Genomic DNA, 27,750 nt, shown 5'->3' with positions numbered 1-27,750 from the left:
GCATAATTATGCATACACCACCTGTCGGCTTCACACTAACACAGTAAGCTGCTCTATAGCATCTGCTTTCGAACGAAACAAGTGTTACTAATGACTATTCTATATTAGAAAAAAACATAATATGGTGTGATATTCTGAATGTTCTTCTGCTTTCTGCCCTCCTTTCTACTTCTTACTGTAGAAATCAATATTGCTTTGTACACTTGTTTGCATTTTATCTCATACTGGTTGTATCACTTCTTGTTTTTTTATTCTTTTATTCTTTAGTATTTGCAGTCAAAGCTTACGTGAAATACACTGTATTGTTTTAAAGTTCACCCATGAAAGTGTGCTTATGCTCATTCGCTGACATTTGATTTCTGAAAAACTGTCTTTCTAATCTTTGCATTTGGATGTTGAACATTGTTCTCGGTCTGAACCCTGCGTTAAGACTTTTTACATCACCAATGCAAATCGAAATTTGATTAGGCTTTGTTATCTGATCCTCACATTGCAGACTTAGGACCTGATTTCGAGTTTGGAAGATGGATTACTCTGTCACAGAAATGGCAGGTATCCATTCTGCCATTTTACAAATGCTGTAGGATATAGTGCACTTGCATTAAGGCAGATGGGATATGAGGTCTGCGGGATAACCTCCATACACACCGTAAATAAAAAAAAATACTTGCCCTTAGCGACTTTTAGCTGGTAGTTCAAGCACTCATCTGATTATGACATAATTACAGAAATGCCTTCCTACCAGATATTTGCAAGTCTGCTCTGGTACCACTTATGGCCTTGATGAACTCTGCTGCCAGACTTGTTCCAGGAGCAAAAATGTTGCCACATTACACCTATCCTTCAAGATCTTCACTGGCTTCCTGCAAGTCATATTCAGACTTGCCTACGTCATGTTTGAAGTCCCCCATTTACAATAAGTATTCTACTTGCTGTCCTTTAGAAATATCTCGAATCTGAAGAAAAGTCTCAAAATCAGAGAGGTATTCAGGCATGACTTGAAGAAATTTAAATCTACGTCACGATCCATCTCTGGAGTAGCCTGCTACCTTTGAAACTCTTAACCAGCAGACCTCTAATGACTAAAACCCTCGTCCAACTTCATTAAAAAGCTCTATCTTTATAAACTCTCCCATAATACATAGGTACCTTCTCCACCTGGCCTGTCTCTTTCTTTTTTTAATCAACATCAACATGTCACCTTTCTTTCCCAATTCATTCTCCATGTTCCTAATTGCCTAACTCAATACCTCATCCTGTTTGTTTCTTCTGCAGGGTCCCCTGCCTCGCTGACTGTTTTTCAGACCCCCTCTTACTCTCTTTCCATCCCTATCTTCTCCTCCTTTATCCCAAGATCGTCTTTACGTGTCCTCTACCTCCTTATCTGCTTTAGCCCAATCCTCCTTTCTCGTTCCAGCCTACATCTTTTCACCCTTGTTCTCAAAATCCTTATTTTAGTTGAATCTTTATTGTTGTGCACACTCTTGTAAGTCTTTGTCAGAACTTGTCTTCCTGTTTAATATGCTACACTAATAGAGTGTGTTTATATTTCTGATATTTTTTCCTAATTGTTTTCTCACTGAACTTGTTTTGGTGCTCATTGTAAGACGTCTTCATCTTACAGTGTTTATGGCCTTAAGGTTCACTGACCCCTGCTTTTTGTAAAAATGTGCTACATAAAAATGTAAAGTACCAAATCATCCTACCTCACATCAGCCATTGGCGATAGTGAACATTTCCAAATTCCAAGAGTGAATGTGTGAAAGCTTGTTTAGGCACACAGTCAAGAAAGTGTTAATGTGTTGTACAACTGTAACTGGCAATTATTTTTATTATAAATTAATGAATCTATGTGTGTGGCTTGCCCAAGGCTCCTAAAATGTTTCTTATAGGAAATCCGTCCCTCTGTGATTTTTTACTGTCTGGTTTGCTAAAGACATCTTGGGGACTTTCAGAAAGTTGGCCTAGGAATGCATTCCGCCCGTTGATTATCATTTCCTTTGTGGTTTGTCACTCACATTTAATGACTTTCAATATGCTGACTTTGTTTGCTTTAGGTCTTCAAGGTTCAGTTCGTCCCTCCCGTTGCCTAAACTGTGCTTACTTTATTATTCCACAAACACACTTTCAGTAAACAGTCCATTCAATCTTGTTCTTATCTGGTCAGATTTGCTGTGCGTTCAACGACTGAGATCAAATGTTAGGTGCTATATTCCGAGGGTGCTTGATCATTATTCTTTCTTTGACTTCAAAGTGAGAGGATTTATGTGACAAACTTGCTGGAAAACAGAAGAACAGATATTCAACAGGTAATCATATATTGGTAAATTTAAGGTCATCAGTACATAACAGCGTGATGGTTGTTACGTCCCTCAAAAAAGAAACATACAAGTATTCTGATCATCAACCGTGACAAAGTTTGCATTAACATTATATGAAACATCCTCCCCCCTCTTTTTTCCTTCCCCCTAGCTTCCAATCGGTTATCCTATCACACAGTCAGGGTTATTCTCAGTATTATCTTCAGTTTCTTCTGCCAAGAAATGTTGAATGTAGTTATTCACTCATACTGTGGTATACATACTGTGTCTCTCAAGACCACTCTACCATCCCAACATAGTCAGTCCCCCAGTTCCGGTTGATCCTCTCAGAGGGTTCCAGCAATGCTTGCAACATGGCACACTAGGCGAGCAGGGCATCCGCCGCCTTCACATCACAGCTCATTCTTCTCATATGTTCCTCTTTTGTCCCAGCCCATTCGAGCATGTCTCTTTCCCAGGCCTCCCTTGTCAGGGTCGGACACTCAGCCAGCTAATCACTATGTGTTTTTTTGCCACTGTGAGCCCCAGTTCAAGTTGTCAGGGAGTAGCACCAGTACACATTCTATTATTCTGGTGGGACACATCCTACCCTGTCATGCTTTTAAGTTGGGACAATATCTTGGTCCAGTAGGATACAGAGCTGAACAGTGCCTTATTACATATAGGAGATCCATCACAGCAGCACCGCATCAGGCACAGCGCTAATATCTAGTGGTGTAAATGGAGTGAAACCTCTTAGGGGATAGATAGACCATGTGGACTATATTGTACTGTATCTACTTAAATCTAGCAGAGATCGACACTTTGCGAACCCCTGCATGTATTTTAAGCCTAGCTTTGGGGTTGATAGGCTTGTCACTGGTTCGCTGCCAGACCCTTTCTATTCTCAGCGGTGCCAAATGCCTCTCGGAGAGGAATTGCCCCACCTCCCAGGTTGAATGTCTCCATGGTCTTTTGCATAGTGATACCCTCCAGGTAGAGGTAAGACTGAATTATGCAGCCTTCCTCCTGTCATTTATCACTTGCCATCAGGCATCCTGTTAGTACAAAGGGGCATATTATCCAAATGTTCAAGTCCGGGGAATACAGTGATCGCCTAATCACTCATTGCACTGCTCTTTCCCAGATTTTGTCTATCAGACGGATCAAGTGTGGAAAATCATCTAGGATGCCGCACCCCTAATTCCAGCCAGTGAATGCAATGCTGCAAGTGTGCGTCTAGATAGTATAGATCCAAGTTGGGGACCGCCATCCCTCCTTTATCCCATTCCCTCTTAAGGTTATTGCGGCCTACTCTATATCTTTTACCAGCCTAGAAGAATTCCAACAGGGATTCCAGTTCTCGAAACACCCCAAGGGATCTTGTATAGCACCCTGCAGGACGTACAAGCAACAAAGTAGTATCACCATTTTTATTAGTGTAATTTTCCCCCATCAGGGACAGTTTTAATGTGTTCCAGAATGCGGTTGAGGGGCACAAATTACGGAGCATTCTGGACAGGTTTAATTCATACGTCGGCTGCTCTCCATGTGCAATCTGTTTGCCAAGGTATTTAACATTGTCCACACTCCAGGGCAGGGCCGACTCCCGGAGCCGGTTTGTAGGCAGGCCCTTCAGCTGACTAAGTTGGAACAGGGCAGACTTGGCATTCTTAAGCCGCAGCCCCGAAAAATCCCTGAATTCTTGCATAACGTTGAGCAGTATCGGGCCAGAGATATCAGGCTGGCGCAGGTAGATCATGGCATCGTCTGCATACAATAATACTATGTGCTCCGTGCTGCCAACCCGTATACCTCATCCATGTAGGATCTGCCTTAGTCGTACAACAGGTGGCTCTATCGCGAGAGCGAAAATCAGTGGAGATAGCAGGCACCCCTTTCGGGTGCCCCTCTGTAAGTCAGTCTCCATCAAGACAAAACTTCCGGTTCACTCTCGACTTTGGGCCCTCGTAGAGTAATTTAACCCAGTCAATATAGTTGCACCCCAGTCCCATTCTATCCAACACCCACCAGACGTAGCCCCAGTGCACAAGGTCGATGGCCTGCTTGATATCAAGGCAAGTGCACACTGGTCATTTTCTAATTCCGGCGCATGGAGAACCACCAGCGCAGACTGCCCAATGTATTCCCCTGTGGGATGAATCCTGACTGATCAGTATGGATCAGGTGCGGAAAGTGGGGAAACAGTCATGCCACCAAGACACTGCTGAGGATCTTCTAATCAGCATTTCACATGTAGCGTGGTCAGTAGGAGCCCACCTCCCTGGTGTCTCTACCTGGCTTCGTATCATTACATTTATGGCCTCTGTCAAGGAATCTGAGGAGAGCCCTCTCTTCAGTGCCTCAGCATACACTGGCAATAGTTTATCAACCGGGGTCTCATGGAAGAGCTTATACAATTCTGCGGGAAACCCATCTCCTCCCGGCGTCTTAGCAGATCTCTATATGGTTACTGCATTCAGCAATCCCTGTTGCCCAGGAGGGGCCCCTAGAAGCCACCGATCCTCAGAGGAGAGCCGTGATATTGGCAGCTCTGCCAGAAGTGTGGTCGGTAAACGGTCCGGCATATCACATGGGGCGCCTTGTACACCTCCCGTAGATGGGCTGCAAAGGCATCATTAAATGCTTGCTGTGTGTGTACAACTCATCCCTGCAGTTTCCTGACTGACAAAATAGGCTGTTCTACAGTCTCTGATCGAATCAGCCAGGCCAGCAAGGGTCCAGCCTTATCACCCGGAATGTACCAGGGCCTCCCCATACTCCAAATGTTTTTTTCTAATTGATCCTATAGATCACTCTGTTGCTGTATATCCCAATCTCCCAGGATCTCTGTATTGGCTGACAGTGCTCTCTCGAGTGCCTCCAGCACTGCCTCCTTCCATGCTAGGTCCCCTTCTAGTGTTTGCCATATACTGATGGTGATTTCCAGACACACCCCAAAAAGCACCACCTTCATGGCATCCCACTCTGTCACCCTGCTACTCGTACTGTCCCTGTTATGCTCAAAGTATTGGGTGAGGGCCTCTGTGAGTGTAGCCGTAAAGGTTTGATCTTTTAATGTATCAGCATTGAGCCTCCACAGGGGTACACTCGGCATCTGTCTTTCCAGTGAGTATGTGATCAGCAGCGGTGAGTAGTCCGATATATAGCAGGCCAAATAATGTGTGTCCACTACCCTGTGCGCCACAGTTACATGTGTGAAAAATTAGTCCAGACGGCTAAACGTACTGGCCGCAAGGTGTAGCATGAACATGTGAGCGAATGTGAGTGACGCATATGCCAGATATCAACTAGAATTAAGCATATCTGTCTATGGGATGAGGTCATGTGGGGCTTGGTGTCATGCAAGTGAGTGTCGCGCAATTGAAATCTCCTGCCAGCATAGCTTCTGCTGCCAAAGGGAATTGGCGGCAGCCAGCATCTTGCCAATAAAAGCACTGTCATCAGTGTTTGGCGCATAGATAATAATAAGACAGAGTTCATGAGCGTCAAGTGTACCCTCCAGTATGACATACCTCGCATCCCCGTCCAGAGACACTTTTGTGTGCCTGAAGGGTACCCCCTGGGCCACCTATATCAGGGCCAATCGGGCATAGCCTGAGTAGGATGTAGTGTAGATATTCCACCTCCATCTTTTCTTCAGGCATTTGATACAATCTACCGATAGATGGGTCTCTTGGAGAAACACCAGCCCTATACAATATCTTTGGAGATACGCATGCACCCTATTTAATTTCTCAGACACCTTACATTCCAGGTCAGCGGTTTATACTTAGTCCCTAGGCTCATCATGGGTAGTGTTGTTTAGTGTCCAGTCCCCGCCACACCCCCCCGCTTTGAGAAAATGTGTTGAGGGCCCACTGGTAGCGCCTATTATTCATGGATGCTCCCCCCACTCAATAAAACTAACAGTAACAACATATTCGTAAACAAGGGAAAAATAACTCTCTGACTCCCAGAACCCAGCCTGAGGCAGTATTGATAAGTCCCTCCCGACTTAACTAGCGGTCAAGTTGATGCAAATCCCTCCCTAGTCACACACTCTGACCCTCAAATCACAACTAAGGAGTCAAAGGCACTAAATGTAGCTTCTGTCCAGGACACCCGAACCTTCGTGAGTCGCAATCCCCAAGATAGAGCTCAGCAACCTGAGATGGCCTGGACTGTCCCAGCCAAGGAGTATATGTTACCCATCACATTTTAACATCATACAGAAAAAATTCCAATCCCCATAAGAAAGTGGGCAGTTCAGTAGTCTCTACCAGTGGTGTGCTGGTGGTACCTGGGTCGCAGAACACACGTCTGTCTGCCCAATCCTTTCTCACCCAGCAGCAATTCTGTTGCTCTGGGTCTCCTAGACCAAGCACAGTGGTGAGAAGGAGTTCTGTGTTCAGAGGCATATTCTCTGCCTGCAGGGTGCAATACAGGCATACTAGGATACACTCCCTTCTGTCATTGTTATAGCTCCAGACTGCTTGTTGGGTACTGGTCAGTTCCTAGTCGAGTGGTTCTGTTCTCACCATTCTGAAGCCTGGTCTCCTCGTCTCAAGCCTAAGGATTCTAATCAATCTGCTGCCTCTTGTGGTGATTCGTAAAACTACACCTTTCCCTCATGTTGAACACAGAGCTTAACTGGGAACAGCAGGCTATATTTTATATTGTGCTCTCGCATCTGTTGTTCGACATGGCGTTCTTCTGGAGATACGGAACTCTCTTTGTGTAGTCAGGGAAAATGTGTATGTTCTTGTCTCAGTAGCATGGGAGGCTGTGGCCATGGACGTGTCGATGCATTGTGTCCCTGTCTCTGTAGTTGAACAATCAAGCTATAAGCGCCTGGGGTGATGCACCGGGGGAAGCACGGGTACCAGCGCCCTGTGTGAAGGTTCTTTGAAGATAAATTTGGAAAGATGCTTGGGTTTGAGCACAGTAGCAATCTACTCTTCAGGAAAGGGTTCAGGGGAAGGGCCCTTCTCCCACTCAGGGAACCCAAGGAGGTGCAGTTTATTCCTTCTTGGGTGCCCTTTGACGTCCTCCAGCCGGTCTTCTATTTGCATCATATGCATTGTAAGCCCGCTACCATTGCCTGGAGTTCCTTAACATGTTTCCAGAGGGTAGTGACCTCTTCCTCAGTATTTGTGACTCTCTCAACAACCTTGCGGAGATCCAATGTGATGAATTATATCCATGACCATCAAGTCCATCTTAGTCTCCAGTGCATCTCTGGAGCTTTCTATTGCTGCCAGGATCTTTGTGGTGACCTGGGCAGGATCCCCATGCTGGTGGCCCACTTGGCTTTCTAGTCCCATCTCTTGGGCTAGCAACAGTGTAATGTATGATTTTGTTGGTTTGCCTTCCCTTCTGTGCCCTATCTTTTACCATCTTGAAGCCCAAAGAGAAGGACTGCACAGCAAAGAGGATATTCAGTCGGTAAGCACCTGCTTGAGTTACTACATGTAGACCAGAAACCACCGCTAAATTTGGGAGCACAGTGTCACCACCTCGAATTCCAATCAGCATCACCCAGGGCACGACCCATTCACTAGTCTGGTGCTGCTAGAGGACACAAAGTGCGCTCAGCTGATCCCCAAATGTTTCTCTGCTGTGGGTTAGCAGGTCCAATTGTCTCTCAGGGTGCCCTCTCACATGGGCCACTTCATCACCCCAAACACCTTAGGTATCCCCCTGGGCTCCGCAGGAAATCTCCCCCTCACTTACACTCACCCCTCTACAGTCTCTCAGCCCTTATTCACAGTATCAAGCAGGCTCACCCCCGCCAGGCAGGTCCCTAAGTCCTCCACTAGTCTCCCTCACCATAGCAGACTTCTCTCAGGGAGCTCAGGTCTCAAGGGCTCATGTCAGCAGGGTCCTGTCATTGTACATGCACAGGGTTCTGTAGATGCAGCACTCAATTTCAGCTTGCAGTCCACAGAGTCCCCCAATGGAAACTTTCATCTGAGATAGTGCTCCCCAGATTACCTGTGTTTGTGTTGGCCAGGCGGGCCCCACCTTCACCACCTCAGCCTGGCCAGGCCTTCCATGTCCTCATTCACAGTAACTCATCAACTTACTCCTTCAGCTTGCCTCACCCACATACATAGGATTTAGGAGCGCCTTAGATCCCTGCGCTTCTTTGCTATGCCGCAATCCATCAATGGTAAATACTGCTCTGCAGCCACCCTCCTCCTCTGGCCCGCATGGGACTACCCTCTGCTCACCTTTGTTCCAATTGTCGAGGGAGGATTGATTACTGCCAGGTAAAGTCAGCAAGCTCAGTACTCTTGTGTTGGGCCACAGGCACTGTTAGCTGCTCAGCTTTCCTGCAGCAGAGCTGATTTCACTGTTGCACAGCGGCAGGTACTGAAATTTTGGGTCATAGTGGGGGCTTTAGGGTATCTATTGTTCTATGCCATCTTCCATGAAGCTGGATAATCTCGGGTATTTCAAGATGCTGCAGGATAATGTTTTCCATGGCAGGAGCTGTCTCAGGGCACCTCCAGTGAGCTATTTTGCTTGCCCATGCTGCACTGCACTCTACACCAGTGGTTCCCAACCTGTGGTCCGGGGACCCCTGGGGGTCCGCGAAGCCTTCTCAGGGGGTCCGTGACTGCTTAGAAAATATTAAGAAATATTGACAAATATTGACAAATTAGGTCCCAAACTTCCAGTAATGACTCAGTGGGGGGGGTCCCCGGATTCCAATGATGATCCAGTGGTGGTCCCTGGGTTCAATTAATAATAAAGTGGGGGTCCACAGAAGTCAAAAGGTTGGGAACCACTGCTCTACACCACTGCACTCTATGCCATTCTACTCTACATCACTGCCCTTTGCACCACTCAACTCTGTGCCACACAGCACCACTCTATGCCGCACTACGCTACAGTGCTGCACTCTGCACTGCTATACTCTGTGCCCCTCAGCACTATTCTTCTGCAACACTGCACTCTACTATGCACCACTCTAATCTACCCCACTGGGTTCTTCAACTCTGCATTGTATGCTGCTGAATTCAGTGCCACTGCACTCTACCCCACTATACTCTGCAACACTCTGTGCCAGTGCTCTCTACACTAGTCCACTCTACTCTATGCCACTCCAGTGTATGCCACACTACGCGACCCCACACTAGGCCACTCCAATACACAACACTCTCTACCACTCCACTCTACAACACTCTGCTCCACTTTTCGCCATTCCACTCTACGACACTCCACATGACTCTCCTCTACGCTACTTTTAGCATGCTGAAACAGCAGCCACACTGATTTACAACATGGCTAAAACAGTTTGGAAACGCCGAAAGCTCATGTATATGCGAGACCTGTTGGATTTGCCAATGCCTGTTAGGGAGTGCTGCTTGGTGCAAGCCTTTGTTTACTTTTACGGGGAGGATGCGATGCCTAACATGACTGGCTGCCCACTGAGTGGCTGCTTTCATGACACCAATTCCCAGGTTAGTCTCTTGGCAAAAGCAAGGATGTCCAACTTTTTTTTGCCAAGGAATGTGGCTTGGTGTCTGTCGTACTGAGGTAGGACCTTCTGAAAGAGAGCCACAGGCGTCTCGTTGAATTCTTTGTATTCGAGACCTTGGGGCACTTCTTAGCGGTCCTAGGGCCAAGAGTTTTGAAACGGAGCAAATGTGGTGCTGCTGCTTTTCCTCCTGCCTTCCAGCTCCCCATTTGCCACACTACCTGTGCCCTGCTGGCGCCGACAGCTTCTCCTGGGTCTGGTACCAAGACAGGGCAGCCATTTGCAGCCCAGTCCCCCTTCCCGCTCCCCCCTACCCCCGCAGCAGGCGGTCACACGGAAATCCCATCCCCACCCCAGAGAACCTGACTCCAGTCCAGCCGCTGTACCTGCCAGCCAGGAGTTCACGAAAGTAGCCAGGTAAAAAAGCCAAGGCCTCTCCGCAGGGCTTTAGTGGAATTTTGACTCTCAATAACGAAGGCGCTATGAATTTTTACAAAGTCAGTTTAGAAGATGTTAGACAACCGTGCACAGTGCTAACTTGAGTTTTGAGGAGAATATTATGTCTTGCTAGCTGAGTGTTTGTTGAAAATAAAAAGTGTGGAAGCTGGAGCATTTCAGTTGAACGGAAAGTTATGCTAACTACGGAGTTATGAAAAGAAATACCAAAATTCGCCATGAGGCGCTACTGAAAACTGTAAAGTGTGTTAGATGAACCGTTTTGGAAACTTTCCATGTTAAAAAGTACTACTCGGGGCTTCATGGAACTTGTAAAGTGTTTATAATGGGGACATAATGTGTGCTTAAAAACGTGTATGCTGACGGGACCCTTATGAAATCTTGCACACAGTGCTCTTACTTAATTGTGTATAGCAGAGGTCTCTAACTTTTTCTATGGTGAGAGCTCCTGCTGAACTCTGAGCTGCTTATGGGTATTATTACTGTTACATTAGAGACCATATCTAATAAGATTACAACTGTGAACATCCCATGTTGGACTATTGATAGCGACGGCCATCTGCAGCACTGCAGGCAAGCGCCTCTGCTCCGGCTCCTGCTGACATTCTTCACTCTAGGCCCAGTGTTCATTTGCAGAGGGTTGTGCCTGCAACATGATCTATCTCCATGCAGACTGGGGGTCCTCGTGCAGGCCCCACACCCAAGCTGCACAGTTTGTTAATGTGGGTCCCTGCCATTGTTTCTGCTGGCTGCGGCTCCGTAGGCTTGGAGAAGAACAGTCCCACCTCCTACAGTGTAGCAACAGCCTCTGTATGGTCTGCTAGGCTGGGCTTCACTTCCACAAGCTACTTCCAGAGAGATAGCGAGCCACGAGCAGCTCTTGAGTTACTGGTTGGAGACCCCCCTGGTGTACAATCTAGGCCCTTACACAAAGTTATTAATTCTTATCAGGTGTTGCAAACATCTGCAATTTTCCACAAAACTATTTTAGTATTGCTAAGGAGAGGAAGACTGCCCACTCACTTAAAATGCTATTCAAACCCTTCTCTTTTTTTTTTATTTAACAAATGTTGCTGCCTTATGACACTTTTATATATACTGAAAGTGCTAAATTGCTGAAAGATTCCTTGTGGGAAAAACCCTAATCACCCTTGAAAGTCTTATTAAAAACTAACAGGTCTTAACTTGTGTTACTTGCATACTGTGTTTTAAAATGTACCACGTCATTACATTTTCCAAGTATTTGTTGGGGAAGGACCCGTAAACCCTTTGTAAAACGATGGTTAAGTCTTTACACGTTTTTTTCCCCTGTGTTAGTGGCCAAATGTTTTTAAAAAGCTACACTCCACTGAGCTAAAAACAAATTCCCAGGCTTGATATAAAGAAAACGTTAAACTCTATTAAATTAAGATTTATGCTACTGAAATAATGTGGTTGAAACGCGTCATCAGCCACTCAACTAATTTTTAGGGATGCCATGTCCCACATACAGTAGGTTTTTTTAAAGTCCTGCCATATTTTTGCCAATGTTACTCTGCTAATCTGCCTTCATGTGCACTACTTGATCCTTAGTTGATGACAGAATTATTGGGGAAAGGGAATCCCATACGCTTGATAAAGCGGTCTTCAAACCCTCACAAATTGTATTCACTTTGTCTGGCCTAATGTGCTCATTAGCCGCAAGTGTCTGAGAAGCCCCTCGATCCATATCTGAACCCAGTATAGGCCACCCTGGCGAAGGCTTCGCTCTCTAGACAGTGTTCTGATGGGGAGGTGCCAACAATTTTCATCTCTTTTTCCCAAGAAAGGAGCAGTTGGAGCATTGAATAGTTGGCAAGAGCGGCGACAACTTCTTGTTTATTGATGTGTGATTCACCAGGAAATACTGTACATAGAACAAGAGCCCACATGTCAGTTATAGAGAACGTTGCTAATTGAACTTAATATGAGAGTTGGATTTGGTGTATAGTGGGACAGTTCGCTATTCAGTGGTTGAGGCTCAACGTTCTGCAAGCTGGTGGACGCCTCATTGTGCGGGCACGAAGGCATGATCAGGGGAACTCTAGGACCTGGCAGCAAAGAGGACTGAGTATGCGTTAGCCGCTCCACAATATTCTTTGAAAACTAATAGAGTTGTACCAGCCAAAATGTGATTTTAATTGGCAGCTGCATATTATTGTAATGTTTGAAACGTTCCACGCTATTAGACAAATAAAATTTCACACTGAACATCGTTTCCCAGAGGATGATCTTTATCTCCTCTCCGTCCACCCCATCCTGCCCAACATTGCTCATAGATGTTTTCAATTCTACGATACGGATTTATTGTGCGGATAAAATGTAGCACCGAACAGAATTTCATGACTTTTCTTTCAAGATATCTACCACTCTCTCATGCCTACCTGAAAGGTGTAGCGCATGCAATATTTTACATTGACAATAGGTATCAAAGCTAACAAATATGAGTGAGTCTACTTCTTTGGATGGAATTTTCCCTGAAGTCAACTAGTTGTTCGAAATGAGCGATATTTTTTATATAATTAATGAGCAAATATTAGTCATGTCATGGAAACTGGAGACTGCGGCTAAATTATTATACTCGCGCGCAGCTCAACATAAAAAGTTTGAAAAACATTGTTGAATATGCAGGAGGTGTGCCATGGTGTTTTATTAAGGAGCAGTTCATTTTTCCAGTTAACAGGTTTCCAGTGGAGTGAGGCGGGCAGTGCACATGATCTGAATCTGGATTTGCCCAGGATGCTTTGTGGATTATAAATCAGTGTTTGATGAGAGTATACAATGAGCAGATTGGGGCACAGGATTGTGTAGTGTTTCACAGAGAACTGTCCTGTTAGGTACCTGAAACAATATGTTTTTTTTCGATCCGGGCCATAATAGAAGTAGCAGTAATAATAATAATGCTCTTGCATTTGCAGTTCAGCTGTTTCATATGTTGAAGAACTAAATCTGCCATGCCATGATCAGAACTTGTGACCTACAGCTCACACACAGCTGCACCTCTGAACACCTGATTCACTGAGCCCTGTGACGACCAGTGAGAGTCTGAGAAAGAGTCAATTGAAACTGTCAAGTTAATTTAGGAAAAGAGTTTAGCAAAATAATGTTGTTGAACCTGTTGGCTGCATTGAATGGGAAGTTGGTGCAGGTTTGTTTTATGTTGAATGGATGTTGGGTTGCAAGAGTGATGATGACGGTGGACGGTGGATTGGTGCATTGTGCTGTTGTATTGACCTCCCAGATTTAGGGCTCGAGGGGGTTGTGTCAGAGTGAATGGAAATGAAGAAAGGCACTATAGTAACTAGGAGGCAGTAAGTAATCCTCTCTTGAAGTTGAGGGGTGAGGCCTGGGGATGGAATGTGGCGCTACAAGAATGGGAATGAAGTATTGAGGGTGCCAAGCAGGGGAAGCTAAGCTCTGATCCTTAGGAAACTTCTACAGAAAGGGTGTCTGGGACCATCTTGCTGAGCACCCAGACACATTCTAAGACTGATAGTCAAGATAGAATGAGAACCCACAGCGTGTTGTTCCTTTAAAATGCAGATGTTATGCTGCTCAAAAGACAGTGTTAAGATCAGCTCTGTCAAAGGCTGTAGCCAGGTCAAGCAGAAGGATGTCTTAGTAGAGGTAGATGCGATGTGTATGATTTACTATAGTGATGCACTTGATGTTAGAGTGAATTATACAGCAATGGGTGTACCAATGTTCTTTACTCACCACATCCACGCCACCTCTTTAGCCTTTCTGTTCTTTCTAAATACTGTCCTTGTAGAAACTACACAGGTCCTAAAACCAAGAGGAAAAAATGAGAATAGACAACATGAAACGTGTCCCCATCCCATGCCAAAGCCGTGCGAATTGCTATCACGTATGACTGCTTACCTGACAACGTGCATGTGTGTTTCGTTCTTAATTTGACTACCCGTGAACAGATGTAGAGACTTGGTAGATGGGTCTGTGCTGAAGATCAGGGAGGGATGAGAAGTCTGAAGAATGGAAAAAAGCAGAGTTAATTTCTAACGTGGTACATAGGTTTGCATATGTCTCTCAGTGGTCCGAGCTTGCCACTCCCGAGGCCTCAGTCTGTTATTGTAAGGTAAATCTTAAGTTCATTTTTGGTTTGTATCTGTGGAACGTTCAGTACTGTTGTGCATGCTTCCAAATTTAACTGGGCAGTCAGGGCCGGCTTTTGGGCAGTGCGAGTGGTGCGACTGCACCAGACGCCGACCTCAGGGTGGGCGCTGTATTTATCAATAATTTCCGAAACTTGCGATTTAAAAGCACCTGCTGAAAAGTTCCTTGTGGCCTTCAAGAAACAATTAAAATGTCACGATACCTCTTGTGATTAATGTTCCTGCTAGAGAGAGAGAGAGAGAGAGAGAGAGATGGGAGTTTTGCCTAGTGGCAGCTTTGACTCAACATAAAGGAGCATAGAGGGTTAATATGCCTGCTGCAAAAAAACAGAACTGTGGGGCATATTTAAGAAAAGGGGCACTGCACACAGTGCAGCACCACTTTTCTTGCACCCCTTTAGCGCCCCCCTAATGCCACCATGTGTGCGTCATATTTAAAATACGGTGCACCATGGCGGTAGTTAGGAGACTAGCGTCAGAATTTTTTACGCTAGTCCAGCGCTTTACAGGATTAGCATCCATTTTTATGCTAATCTTGCAAAGCACCCAGAAGCCCATTGTAACCAATGGAAACCTCCTTTTAATGCCTGCTCTGAGCAGGCGTTAAAAGTGCTGGAAAAAGATGACGCAAAAAAATCTCGCTGACGTCTTTGCATCATTTTTTTTTACCACTCTAACGGAGGGATGCCCCCTTTGCATACATTATGCCTGGCGCAGGCATAATGTAGCGCAGAGGGTTACAAAGTAGCGCAATGCATGCATTACACCTCTTTGTCTATATGACGCAGAGTTTTGGGCCTTCTAACGCCCCATTAATGTAAAAAAAATGACACTAATGTGTGGTGTTGGAGTGGCACTAGGGGCTCTTAAATATACCCCTATGACAGTGCCTAATTTGTGCTTGTTGTTTGCGGTGCGGAGCACTGGCACTTATTTTTGAGGGCCGGCGCTTATTTTTCTGCCTAAAGCATTTACTGCGAGAAAAAGACACATATGGGAAAGACGGACAAAGAGAAAAACGAAAAAGCGTCACAATGGGAAAAAGCAGAAATCCGCAAGAGTGAGCTGAAGGGGCAGGGAGTGCCTGTAAATGGATTGAAGAGGCCCGAGATGGCTTCAGGATTATGCTGCCTCTGTATTCCGTCCTCACACATTTAATTGCAGCAGCTGCGTGTTTAAGAGGAGCGCTTTGGGCACCGGCACCTATTTATTTACAAATTAAGCACTGCCCTATAGGGCATATTTGAAAAAAGTGGCGCTGCACACAGTACTGCGCCACTTTTCTTGCGCCCTTTAGCACCCCCCCCCCAACGCCACCATGTGTGTGTCATATTTAAACTACGGCGCACCATGGCGGTAGTTTGGGGACTAACGTCAGAATGTTTAATGCTAGTCCGGCGCTTTGCAGGATTAGCATAAAAAATGTTGACCCCAATCCTGCAAAACACCCAGAGGCCCATTGTAACCATTGAAAGCCTCTTTTTAATGCCTGTTTTGAGTAAGCTTTAAAAGTGCCGGAAAAAAATGGCGCAAAGAAATCTGTCAAATTTTTTTGGCACCATTTTTTTGTCCCCACCCTAACAGGGGGATGCCTCCTTTGCATACATTATGCCTGGCTTAGGCATAATGTAGCGCAAAAGGTTACAAAGTGGCGCAATGAATTCATTGCGGTAGTTAGGGGACTAGTGTCAGAATTTTTTACTCTAGTCTGGCGCTTTGCAGGATTAGCATAAAAATGTTGATGCTAATCCTGCAAAGCACCCAGAGGCCCATTGTAACCAACAGAGCCTCTTTTTAACGCTTGCTCTGAGCAGGGCTTTAAAAGTGCCGGAAAAAAATGGCACAAAGAAATCTGTCAGATTTCTTTGCACCATTTTTTGGGCTCTCCCTAACAGGGAATGCCACCTTTGCATACATTATGCATGGCGCAGGCATAATGTAGCGAAAAGTGATACAAAGTGACGCAATGCATGCATTGCGCCAATTTGTAGTTATGACACAGTGTTTTTGGCCTTCTAACGCCACATTAGCGTAAAAAAAAAATGACGCTAATGTGTTAGAAAGGTGCTAGGGGCTCTTAAATAATATGCCCCTGTATTTTATGTGGCTAGCTGAGTGGATTAGTAAAGCCAGCCTTTACAAGTGCTTTAAAAAACATGAATATATGTGAAAGGGGAGCGATTAAGAGATGAGAGGCCCATTTGCCGGGTGGTAGTGAGTAAAACCGAGGAGGACGTCATGGGGTGGGGGGTGCCAAAATAAACTGTAGCACAGGACGCCACCAGTCCTATAGCTGGCCCTGTCAAGGCAGTGGAGAGGTAGGCATGTCCGGCCTTAAATATACAAGCCTAGCCTGCATACTGTCTCTAGTTATGGTTCCCTAACATGAAGCACAAGGTAAGTTTTTGTATTACGCCCCCAACTCCTCTCCGCCCGGTCTCCACCATCCACCTGTCCTGTTTCCAGTTAGAGTGTTAAGAAATGTCAGCAAGTTTGCTCACAGAGCTCCGAACTCTGAAAGGTAGGTAGGCTTCAGGGGTGTATAGGAGTTCCCTGCAGCCCAGCGATGTAAGCGAGCACCCGTGCAGCTAAGGCATATGAATGTCTGTCTTGCGGAGGACCCCCCATTGTTTTTTGTTCGGGCACTGGTGGGCTCTGGAATGGACGGTGAGGCCGAAACCTCATCAAGCCAGTCAGTGGGAGAGGATGGAAAATGGTTCTTCGGAGTGAGTGAGGTGTGGGCTGTGATTTGCAGACCCGGCTCCTTTCTCCCACATTCGGCCTACTCGAACAGTCTATGCTGCTTTGCTCTCTCGACCTCCGTCCACGGTGTTAATGTATTTTACGTACATGCAGTGTGGTCATGCCCTATGTCCACATCCACCCCCCACTTGGGCCTTTGTAGTAATAATGATGAAACGCGAACAGAGTGCAAAACACATTGTCATATTCAACAACCACAAGCTTTCTTCCATAGGAACAAAGGCCGAACTAGAGGCACTGTCATTTTTTGTTTAATTAGTGGTTTTGCCTAAATTTAGAGGCGCTTTAGTAATATAATTAGTTTATACCTAAACGTATTGTAGGATTGTCTACGAAACAAGTTACAGTTTCAACTGTTACCCCTTTGGGATGCACTGTACATATGAACCACCACTTTGGCAATAGATTTCCGACGTTGTTTTATCAATCTTACCAGTATTTTGACAAATTCAAGATGTTGAAGTGCATGATGCCATAGAGAAGAGATAAAGTCGGGGTTCGGTTCAGTCCCTCGGAGGAACAACAGAGACTCCAGAGAGCCTGGCAATAAAAGGCAAAAGACATTCGCTGTGGAGTTTCATTAAATCAAACCCGTCGTGTAGTAGTGACGTTTTTCAGACGACCGGACAATTTCTTGCCTGCCCCACTTACATAGAAAGTAGTTTCTTGAAGCTGGCAGTCTCCTGTGATTTAGGTTGTCTATCCATTCAAAAACTTCCAATTAAAAAGGAAAATGTAGCGTGGAACAATCCTTTGAAAGACAGATTGGGGGATGGTGGTGTAACTCGGGGTTTTACAGTGTTATGGCACACACTGGAGCTAGAGTCCGAGCGTTTGCGGGTGTAAATCAATGCGGGCCTAGTCTTTGGGTTCAAGGGCGCGGGAAGCGGCGCACGTGCTCCCAGAGCTGCCCCAGACACCGGCGGGCGCAGCTTGCTGCGTTTGTGCGCGTGCAGCACGCTGCCCATTCTAATTACCCGCCATGACACTCGCAGCTGCAGCCTCGCGATTTACGGCTTGAAAGCTTCGCCGCGAAAGGAATGAACTTGAACTGTTTTATAGGGGACGCTTGTGAACTGTCGTTCACCTTGTGATGGACTGTAAAGCATTTTATCTTCTTTACAAAAGGAAGATCTATATCTGAGGAGAGACCGCTGTGCTTTTTATTTAGTAGATGCTATTGTGTGGCGAGAGCACTTGGTGGGTAGGCAGGCATGTACAGTTGTTTTAGGTGTGGCATTAGGCAAGACCTTTTGATTTTAATAACGTTCTATATATAAAATAAACGTACCTAGGGGTGCTTTCAGCTACTTTCTCCATCCAGTCCTCTGTTAGTGTGGAATGCAAATTATTTCCACCCACCTCAACATACAGCATGTGGTGCAGGGTCAACCCATTTCAGCCAATTACCTCCCTTTCTGTGAGTGACAACATTCTGTTGCACAGTGTGCCCTTACATACAACAAGTAGTCTCCTTGTGCAGTTTTACTAAAAACTAAAATTACAATCATTGGCAAAGCCAAAAGTTGGCAGTCAATGCCAGACTTTGCTCGTTTTGTTGTGGTCAGAAGAACTCCATATATAACATTGAACTACCATTTTTTGCTTTAACTATCTACTGCTATATATTTTGAAGGTCTGTGGAAACCAGTGGATGCCCATTTTTGTATTAAAAGATGCATGCTTGCATTACAGTAAGCACACAGTCATATATCTTGATTGTCATTACATCTGGAGCACACATGTGTAGGTACATAGAATGCCCCAACTAGATCAGTGGTCTTCTCCCTACACAGCTCTTGGGATACCTTGCACCTACCATCATTGATAGATATTCCCTTACAGCTTTTATTAATCACAGGTTGTAGTCTTGCCGAAGCACCATAGTCCTTCTCTCACACAGTAAAAAAAATTTCAGTATTGAAAGATCTAAATTTATAAACACTCCACATGCTTCTGTAACCTCACATATGGGTTAGATGCTCCCTTCTCCTATGTGTGTTGCTTCAGGTCTTTTAGAGGCCTGTTCAGAACTCCATACATTCTGCTCCCAATTAAATAAAAACAAAAAATCTTCAAATGAACAAACCCATGTTTATTTAGGACTTTCAACCAGAGTAAACAACATTAAATCTCAATAATTATCAGAAATGTATGAATTATAGTGTTAAGGGATACCCACTTGGTTCTTGATTATCCAATTTTGTAACTACCTGTGTTATCTGTTAACTTCAGGTGATTGCTGTCTGAGAATTCTGATAAACTTAAAATGCCTGCCAATGAAGGACCAAATTGGCACCCTCAGCTTGACAATCGTATATTCTCTATTAATGTGGGAGTGTCTGGTCATTAGTATTTGTTAATACTCTGGACTTGTACAGAATGTCTTCACGTGTACAAAGCTGCTCCTTGAAGTTCTCTGGCCTTTAGCCCTTACTTCTCAGACAGACCCCGTCTTTTTGGGTTCCAACTTACTTCTTTTGTTTAGTTTTTGGTCCTTATGTGATGTTACAGTGCAGTGGCAGTGCAATTGTCCCAACACATAGAATGTGACAGACAGTATTGCTTTTGTGAATGAAGTAGGTCTGAAAAGGTCTGAAAAATATACCTTTGATCCTTTTGGTACGGGAAAGCCCAGGCATGGTAGTAGACATGAACCACTGCCCTGTGTGCCTTAACAACAGTGATATCTGAATCCTTGGGAACAATTTCTGGTCATGAGCAAACACGGAACATGCTTGTGCACCATCACCTTGCCCTGTGTCACGGATTGTGGTCTGGTTAGACCTGGAGGAGTGTACCACAGGCTACCTTCACAGCTCACAGTGGTGGAGGGCTACCACCCTCACTGACATCTGAGGAGCACAAGCATGATGATGGCAGCTTACCGTTTTTATAGTGAGTGATCAAGTAATATGGCCAGGCCTTCTAACCTGTGTCATGAGAGTGGGGCCTACCGCTCACTCATAGATGTTTCGCTGCTGTGTGCTTTGCTCATGTGGGGACAGCGCATGCATGTGTGAGTGCACCGTGCTATGTGTGTGGTACTGTGAGTGCTACAGTACATGGTGACAGCACATGCGTGGGTGATTGCACTACGATGTATGTGTGATAGCCTATGAGTGCTATAGCGCATGGAGGCAGCACATACAGGTTTGTGTGCATCACACTGGTATGTGCCCTCAAGTAGTACAGTGCAGTGGGGTGGGTGTAAAAGTGTCTGTGATGGGTACAGTGCATCAGGGCCTGTGGTTTCCTTATTGAGAGCCCCAGGGCCTGCAGGAGGAACATGTGGAAGTAGATGAGCTACCCTGAACGGTTTGTGGATTGCTGCACTCCTGAATGCTGGATGGGACACACACACACTAAGTGAAGGGCAAACCATGCTCTTCAGTACACTTCGGCTGACCGCTTTGATTTTGAAAGAAGCTGTTGGTGAAAGGGCCTGAACACATCTTAGGACGGCTATGAGGCTAGTAATATAGTTGTAAAGAGAAGGGCAGGAGGCTTTTGTAACCTTTGTAAAACGCACACCACTGAGGCTGACGTCCAAGTTTGATCCCCCACTGGCCTGTGTTTCAGACTATTAAGTATGCTATGTTAGACAGCTTTCTGGAAGAAGAGTACAACAGAGGAGTGGGCACTTCAAAGTGGGCAACCCCCAGAACATGAACTTCAAAGACAGACACTAAATCACATTTGTGTCTGGAAATTGATTATAAAATGGGGAGCTTGAGACTCCCAAATTGTCAAATTCAAGCTGTACATCAGCACGTAGAAGCTCAGCACGAGTTCTGCTGGTTGTGACCAGGGCTGGGGACTGAGGGTCTGCCAGTCTCCCATTCTGGGTAAGGGGACATCACCCAGGAGAATCAAGAACACTTACCTGGAGCACCAGCCTGTACCTGACTCGAGACCAGAGGGATCCTATGAGAAGGAGATTACTTAGCGGGAGCGAGGTCCAGTGGAGATCCTGTCGAATTGATCCCAGAGCTGAATGTCAGATTGTGGTCAGGAGAGTCACTCTAATCTGGCCACCCACCCATGTGCTTGGAACTTAACCCCGTGTGCCAGGTGAGGGCCATTGTGGATCTAAAGGACCATCACCTGGGTGCAGTGCAGTGAAAAGAAGGGTGTCGCCCTGTTCAGGGCTGTGATCCAGAGAGTGGCGTTTCTTTGAGTGCGTGGATCGCCACCCTGTGTGCCAGGTGGCAGACCGCAATGGAATCCGAGGGCCATTGCCTGTGAACAGTGGGTAACTGTGAACTCAGAGCTGCAATAGTGCCATCAGAAATCAAGTTGTAACCCCAGGTCTGTCATTGGAGACAGACTGTACTTACGCAACAACAGAGGATAGCCATGGAAATCCAGACTCCCTACCAGCGTGACAAGATTATCGCACATCGGCTTCACCAATTGATGTCGCCCGCAACCTAGGACCTCTGAACGCCCCCACGTCTTTTTTCTTGCCTTATCTCCATCTGGAGCAGGTAAGCCTGCACCTCGAGCCCCAGAGCCTGTGTGGAGAGGATCTGCTCTACCTGAAGTCCCAAATGTGCTGGGAAATTTGGACTTTGAATAACTATTGTGGGACTTCTAATACTTATATCCTGTAGCGGGGCATAACCTAGATATTGCTTCAAGTAAATGGAGACGATCTGCAGCTAGAAGAGCAGAACGCTGGTGCCTGCTCTGACAGCCCTAGAATATAGACCTTATGAAGAGTGTTATTATTTAGTGTATACCATATTTTGTTCTGTGTGTATATAAATACTTTTTATAAAAGCAAATATTTGCCTAGACATTCATTTTGTTGAGTTGTTAGCCTGTGTTTGCCCTACACCTATCTGCTCCATAAGATGTCTTGGACTGTTCGACTTGCTCTATCACTCATAGTCAGCGATGGAAGGGGTACTTGGCCCAGTTGCTTAGAGCCCATAGAAAGCCATGCCCCGGGAAAACAAAGGGTAAAAGGCCTTAACCACCACGGCTGGGACTAATAACTTGCGCTTGCCCCGTGGCCTTCTGAAAAGGGGTCTGACAGAGCCATATATAGAGGAACTCGAGGAAAGATGGTAGAGACAGTTTTAACACAGGTAGAGCTCTAATTCTGCAGAAGAGCGGACATAACCAATAAAATAATCATGTACTTAAATACTGGGCAACGCTGGTCTCGTTGAACTCTCTGAAAGCAGTGCACTTTCATTTTTTGGGGACAAGGGCTGAAACTGCAATTTACTACAGTTTTCCAACATTTTCTCTTGCTTTCACTGCTGTTATCTGTAATTACAGAAATCAGCGTGAGCACTGCAGCACTGTACAATTATCCTTTCTGAAACTTTAGTGAGGAATGAATTATTAATCAGAATCAGCTCTTGTAGTGTTTTGTAGGCATTCACCAGAATGCTGTGTAATTAAATGTCATTATTTCTTTAATCGTGCTAGTGTTTTATGCTTGAGTAATTGAAAATAAATTGGTTTCCTAAAACCCTGAGAAGCTTCAGGTGTCTTGAAAGCGCTGACTGTACTGCCTTGTTAAACTTTGCTAAGATTGTGTGTAGTTTCTTCCAGGGAGGCTCTGTGGCTCATTGTAAAATCTGTAGAGAGAAACTTGTGGAACCATAAAGTATTCTGTGGACTAACTATGCCAAGAAGCGAATGATCCTTTAGACTTAGGTGTATGCAGTTCATAGTGATAAAGCACTGTTGTGTCTGCTGCCTTGAAAGCATACGTCGATTCTGTACCTCCACGTGCAGCTATACTTTACTCTTGAAAAAAGACCTGGATGCTACATATGTGCCCAATATTTAAAATAATGAGATTAAAGAATTGAGCCAGGCCTTTAAGCCGTCCAGCATAACTTCCACGTGCCCATGAATCTGTGTGGCAATGGCTAATTTATTTTAGAGTTGTTCATTTGTACATTAGGCGAGAGTAAGGAATACTTGTTGATTTAAAAAAAAAATTCTTGTGAAAATATTGTTTTGTCTATTCCAGGGCTGAATTCCATCACTTTGAAGTCTGTGGAGCCTATCCTAAAATTCATTTTTTTTAAATATATATTTTGCTAACCCTTTGATATCAGTTTGGTTCAAGAGATATTTATTTAACAGACAGCTATCCTGTCCTTTCTTCTTGCAGACATTTAAATGAATATTAATCACACCGCTAGTATAAATTTTGGAATATGATCTGATGGATATTTAGATTTGTTTGAAATCATACAACCATACAAGTGTTGAGCTAATCGCTGACTTGTTCAAAGCTTTTGTGTTGTTTAGGAATTCCTTTTCTAATTTCCCTTGGTCACTAGCAGCAGAGACACCGACCTGACCGATTCCTCTTCAAATAAGCTGCTGGACAATTGTAGTTATTTTTAGCCAGGTTTGTACAATAGGCGGCCACTTCTTGCTTCCCTTTGGAGCAAAACCTTCTGGTAGTAGGTGTTTGGTTTCTACTGAGTGGTTTGGGCACCGAGGGACTTAAAAGCAGATTCGAGGATAACCTGATGCCTCCGTTCTACATTTTTAAATCCTAATCAGGGAAAGTGCAAAGGCTATAAAAAATAATCAGTTAAGTAGCCTCAGCTCAAAGTAGTTGATGGCTAAATCGCAGCACCTTTATAAAATCGTAGTCTGCAACATGCATTAGACTTCACAGCACTGTGAACCATCTCAGAACTTGGAAAACAATGAGACAATTCATGGCTCCTGCCGTTTACGTTCTTGAAAAAATAATGTGCCACATTCTGAGTTTTAGCGGCTTTTAAAAGAAATTAAAAGTAAATTACAACAAATACAGTTGACATTGCAAATGCATAGTTTGACAAATTCTTTCGAGCACAATTGAGCAGGCATTACAAACACATCACAAACCATAAAAATCATAGCTAGTTCCTTAGAGACTAAGAAGAGCCTCAGAATACCTAACACATCCCTTTAATCAACAAATCCAAAATCCTGTTCCCTACAAACTTCTAGCCACGATCTACTCATCCTAAAGGCTTTCTGCTCTCACTCAATTACCCAACCTCTGGCTACTCCCATTTGCTTCCCTCCAAAACTGTTGTCACCAATCTCTCCCCTCTCCCTCACTAAGCTGGTTCACCTGATCAGTAGTGAAACCAACTTGCAACTGAACCCTATCTTTCTAAAAACCTGCCCTTACAAAACTTAACAACAAATCAACACTCATGTTCACCAGCAACAACTATATCAAACATTCATATGAAATAACTGTCCCATAAAAAGCCTCTGCAACAAGGTAATGCACTACAACTTAACATTAGCTTTGTCTGCCACCTATTCATCCTGCTTATGAAAGACCCACACTTCCATATTTGCTCTATCTTTTCAAGCAAAATGTAATCCCAACAAAAGAAATACTTGTAAAAAGGTAGGAAATGAACTCCTGGAGGTGTCCAGTGATATGCATGGGAAGAGAAAAAGGCCTTTAACCTCCTCATCATTCCATGTAACCTTTAAGCCCCACCTTATCACATGAATCACCCAGTCCCTTCCCACATGCTTGCACGAACACACCACCCATCTGAATAGTCTGGTGATAAAGGTCTCGAGGTGGCCTTGTCCCGACCACCATCAGGTGAGAAGACAAAACCACAACAGGCATATCAGTAATGTGTGGAATGCCACTTTAATGAGACAGATGTGCATTACAAACCATAAGAACACTGGTCAATGCCTTACATCTTAACAAGAACCTCACAATATAGTAAAAAAAAAACCTAGCCAAAAACATACCCCCTAAACTTCACCCTAACCTCTCCATTGAATTAAACGGTTCAACATCTTGTTTCTGTCAACTTCCCAAATGCCACCTACCTAACCCAAAGGGAATCTCTCCTCACTCCTTTCTATTCCAATTTCCTCAACAAAAAAAAATTGTCAATCTCCCCTTAACTCACTTGCCCCATGCTTCCAGCTGGTTCGCCTATTAGTAGAAAACTAACCTTCAGTTCAACCTTGTCCTTTTAAAACCTGCCACCCAGAAAAACCCTCTTCCGAAGAGTGTTTTTGCCCCACGTCCTATTCTATACTCCCCATCAAGCCATCTCCCCAAGAGCATTGTCAAATTGTATATCATTTCTATTCAATATAAATCCATTCCCATGAACAAAAAATTGACCCTGTCAGAATGAAATAAATGATAGTCCTCATAATATAATTCTCTGTGTTGTGCACTTTCAGAACATTCCTCTGCAAAATATTTCAGTGTGCAGTTTGCCTTCTGTCTACCTTTGTCCATCGCTTGTGGCTCTCATGCTCTCGTGCTCCTGGCAACAGCCTTCTCAGTATTAATTTGGTCCATACCACTGTCGTCCCTCATCACAACGTTTTGAACGTTTTAGGATCTGTTTTCATCTCTAGCCAGACAAACCACTGTACAAGGTTTTTCTCCCCTAAATGAAACAGCAAAACGTACCAGCTCCCCTTCTCTTTAAACATGTCAATTAATGTAGGAAGAAAATGCTCACTTTCCCCAGCAGTGAACCACTATTCTGGTCACGTGGAAAGGCTGTCATTTCCCCAATACTCTGCCCACCTGCGTATCGGGCTGCACCACCTGCCCGTAGAGCCCAGTGGTCACTTCCCCCATTACTCCCATTCAAACAGGTACCATAGTTCTGAATGTATGAAGTGCTGGCAGGACATAGAGGAGAAACCCAGTGCTGTTTTGGCAAACATGGAATATAAGGTACTCTGTAGACGAACCTGACACTTGGATAGAATGGTCACCAACTAACCGGTGGAACACTTAGATCTTGCATTATTGAGATACCACATTCCAAGACTTGCAATGCCAGTGCTAGGTTTTTCTAGCTGTACCCCAAACAGGTTTCCTAAATGTCTCCACAATGGATACAAAGAATATCATACAACCCTCTCCACAAGCCGCATCAAAAGTTGACAATTCTTACCTTGCCAGATAGGAAAAAATCCCTGGAAAGCCACCCCCCACCAGAGAGTTTGAGTAGGAACCCCCTCTGATCTGAGGCACACAGGCAGTGATATAAATAGCGCCAAATGCTTTAAATATACAGAGCATGCTGGAGAAAGAGAACATATTAATCAAAGGTTTCTTCCAAATGTTATTCACCAGCAAATGACTTTGGCTTCCATGGAAGCACTAGGGGCCAGATGTAGCAAAGGGGTTTACCCATTCTGTGTCTATGGGAAAATGTGTTGGTACATATGGCCCCTGGATTCCATTTTATTCATATTGTCGTCTTGGTCTCCCAGAGAATAATACTTTGTCCGTAGAACAGCCAATGTAGCAGTCCTCGTGCTTGGTGTGATAAATAGTATGAACAGTACACCTACGCCAATCTGTACATCATAGCTATGTTTTAAAGCCCATGTCCTTGGGCTTACTTTTGGGGGTATTCTGTGTTCACACTGGGGTTACTAAAAAAAACCTCCTTCTTTCGGGCATAATACATGTTACACTGCTGAACAGTGTCGCCATTACATGTTCATTATACCAGTGCCTTTGAGTGCCCTTATCGATAGCAGACGTTAATCAAAGAAGCCAGTGTTTGAGAGTGCTCTCGTGAAATGCTTTGATATGTGATGCAAACACGAATTGGCATCAACATGGCAATAAACTAACCATAAATTATAGGGTTTTGTTATCTGCTATGGATGAAAGAACCCCCACACAAATCCGTTCATTAGGGATTTTACGAACACCTGGGTAAAATTTCCAACTCTTTTGTGTCTGACTACAGTACTTATCTAGTGAAAAATTAATAGTTAATATTTGCAAAGCATCACGAGTTGCATTTAATTTATTCTGCAAAATTCTTCTAACTTTTGAATTCACTGAGAAAAATGAAATTTTTATTGAATTCTAGACAAGATGTTGCAGATTTCAAATGAAGCAAATCAAGAATTATGTGAAAAGCAGTTTGGCTGTGGAAACACATAATTTAATTGGTTCTGTTTATTATTTTTCTCTATTTGTGGCATATTTAGGAGTTGGGTGTGGATCTTTCCCCCGTGGAGGCGAAGCTTCTTGCTGGAACTATTTCAAGAATTCAAGGCGTAGAAGCCTTCTTGAAATCATAAGAAACTTTCTTGAGCATTCTTCCATCTGCATTTATGTTGTTTTTCCTAAAAAAAAAAACCTTGCAAGTTCTCACTTCAAATCATACCGTCTTTGGACTTATACCCCTTCCCCAAATAGCTTCATCCAGTTCTTTCTAACACATTGCTGCATATTCAGTTTTCACACCAAAAACCCTTTGTGCCTTCCATAAAAGATTGAAGCTCCCAATCATGACCGGGGCCACTGGAATTATGCGATTGTTTGGTAGCGTTTTTCCCATAATTATGGATCTCTCACATTTGCCTCATATTTCATCATCTGCTGCTTAATCTGCAGATTTTACAAAACAAAATGTGTTTCTAGCTCTAATGGTTCAAAAGCTAAAACAAATCAGCGTGCTTTGCTGTGTAGTGGAAGGCCCTTTGTAAAGGTTGACTGGCCATCTTTCTGTGCTCATGGCTTTGTTTGAGTGTTAAACTGGTACTAATGAGGTGCAACCTATGCCAAGATAGTGTTAACAAG

The 27,750-nt window shown here is 44.5% G+C and overlaps 1 protein-coding gene across 1 annotated transcript in view; it reads left to right on the top strand.

Moving 5' to 3' along the window:
• The window catches only part of BACH2 (BTB domain and CNC homolog 2), a 524,494-nt gene that overhangs the window by 373,981 nt on the left and 122,763 nt on the right, over nt 1-27,750 (top strand). The window lies entirely within an intron of this gene.

Source organism: Pleurodeles waltl, chromosome 5, assembly GCF_031143425.1.
Source record: "Pleurodeles waltl isolate 20211129_DDA chromosome 5, aPleWal1.hap1.20221129, whole genome shotgun sequence".
NCBI lineage: Eukaryota > Metazoa > Chordata > Amphibia > Caudata > Salamandridae > Pleurodeles > Pleurodeles waltl.
This window is presented reverse-complemented; position numbering and strand designations above follow the sequence as displayed.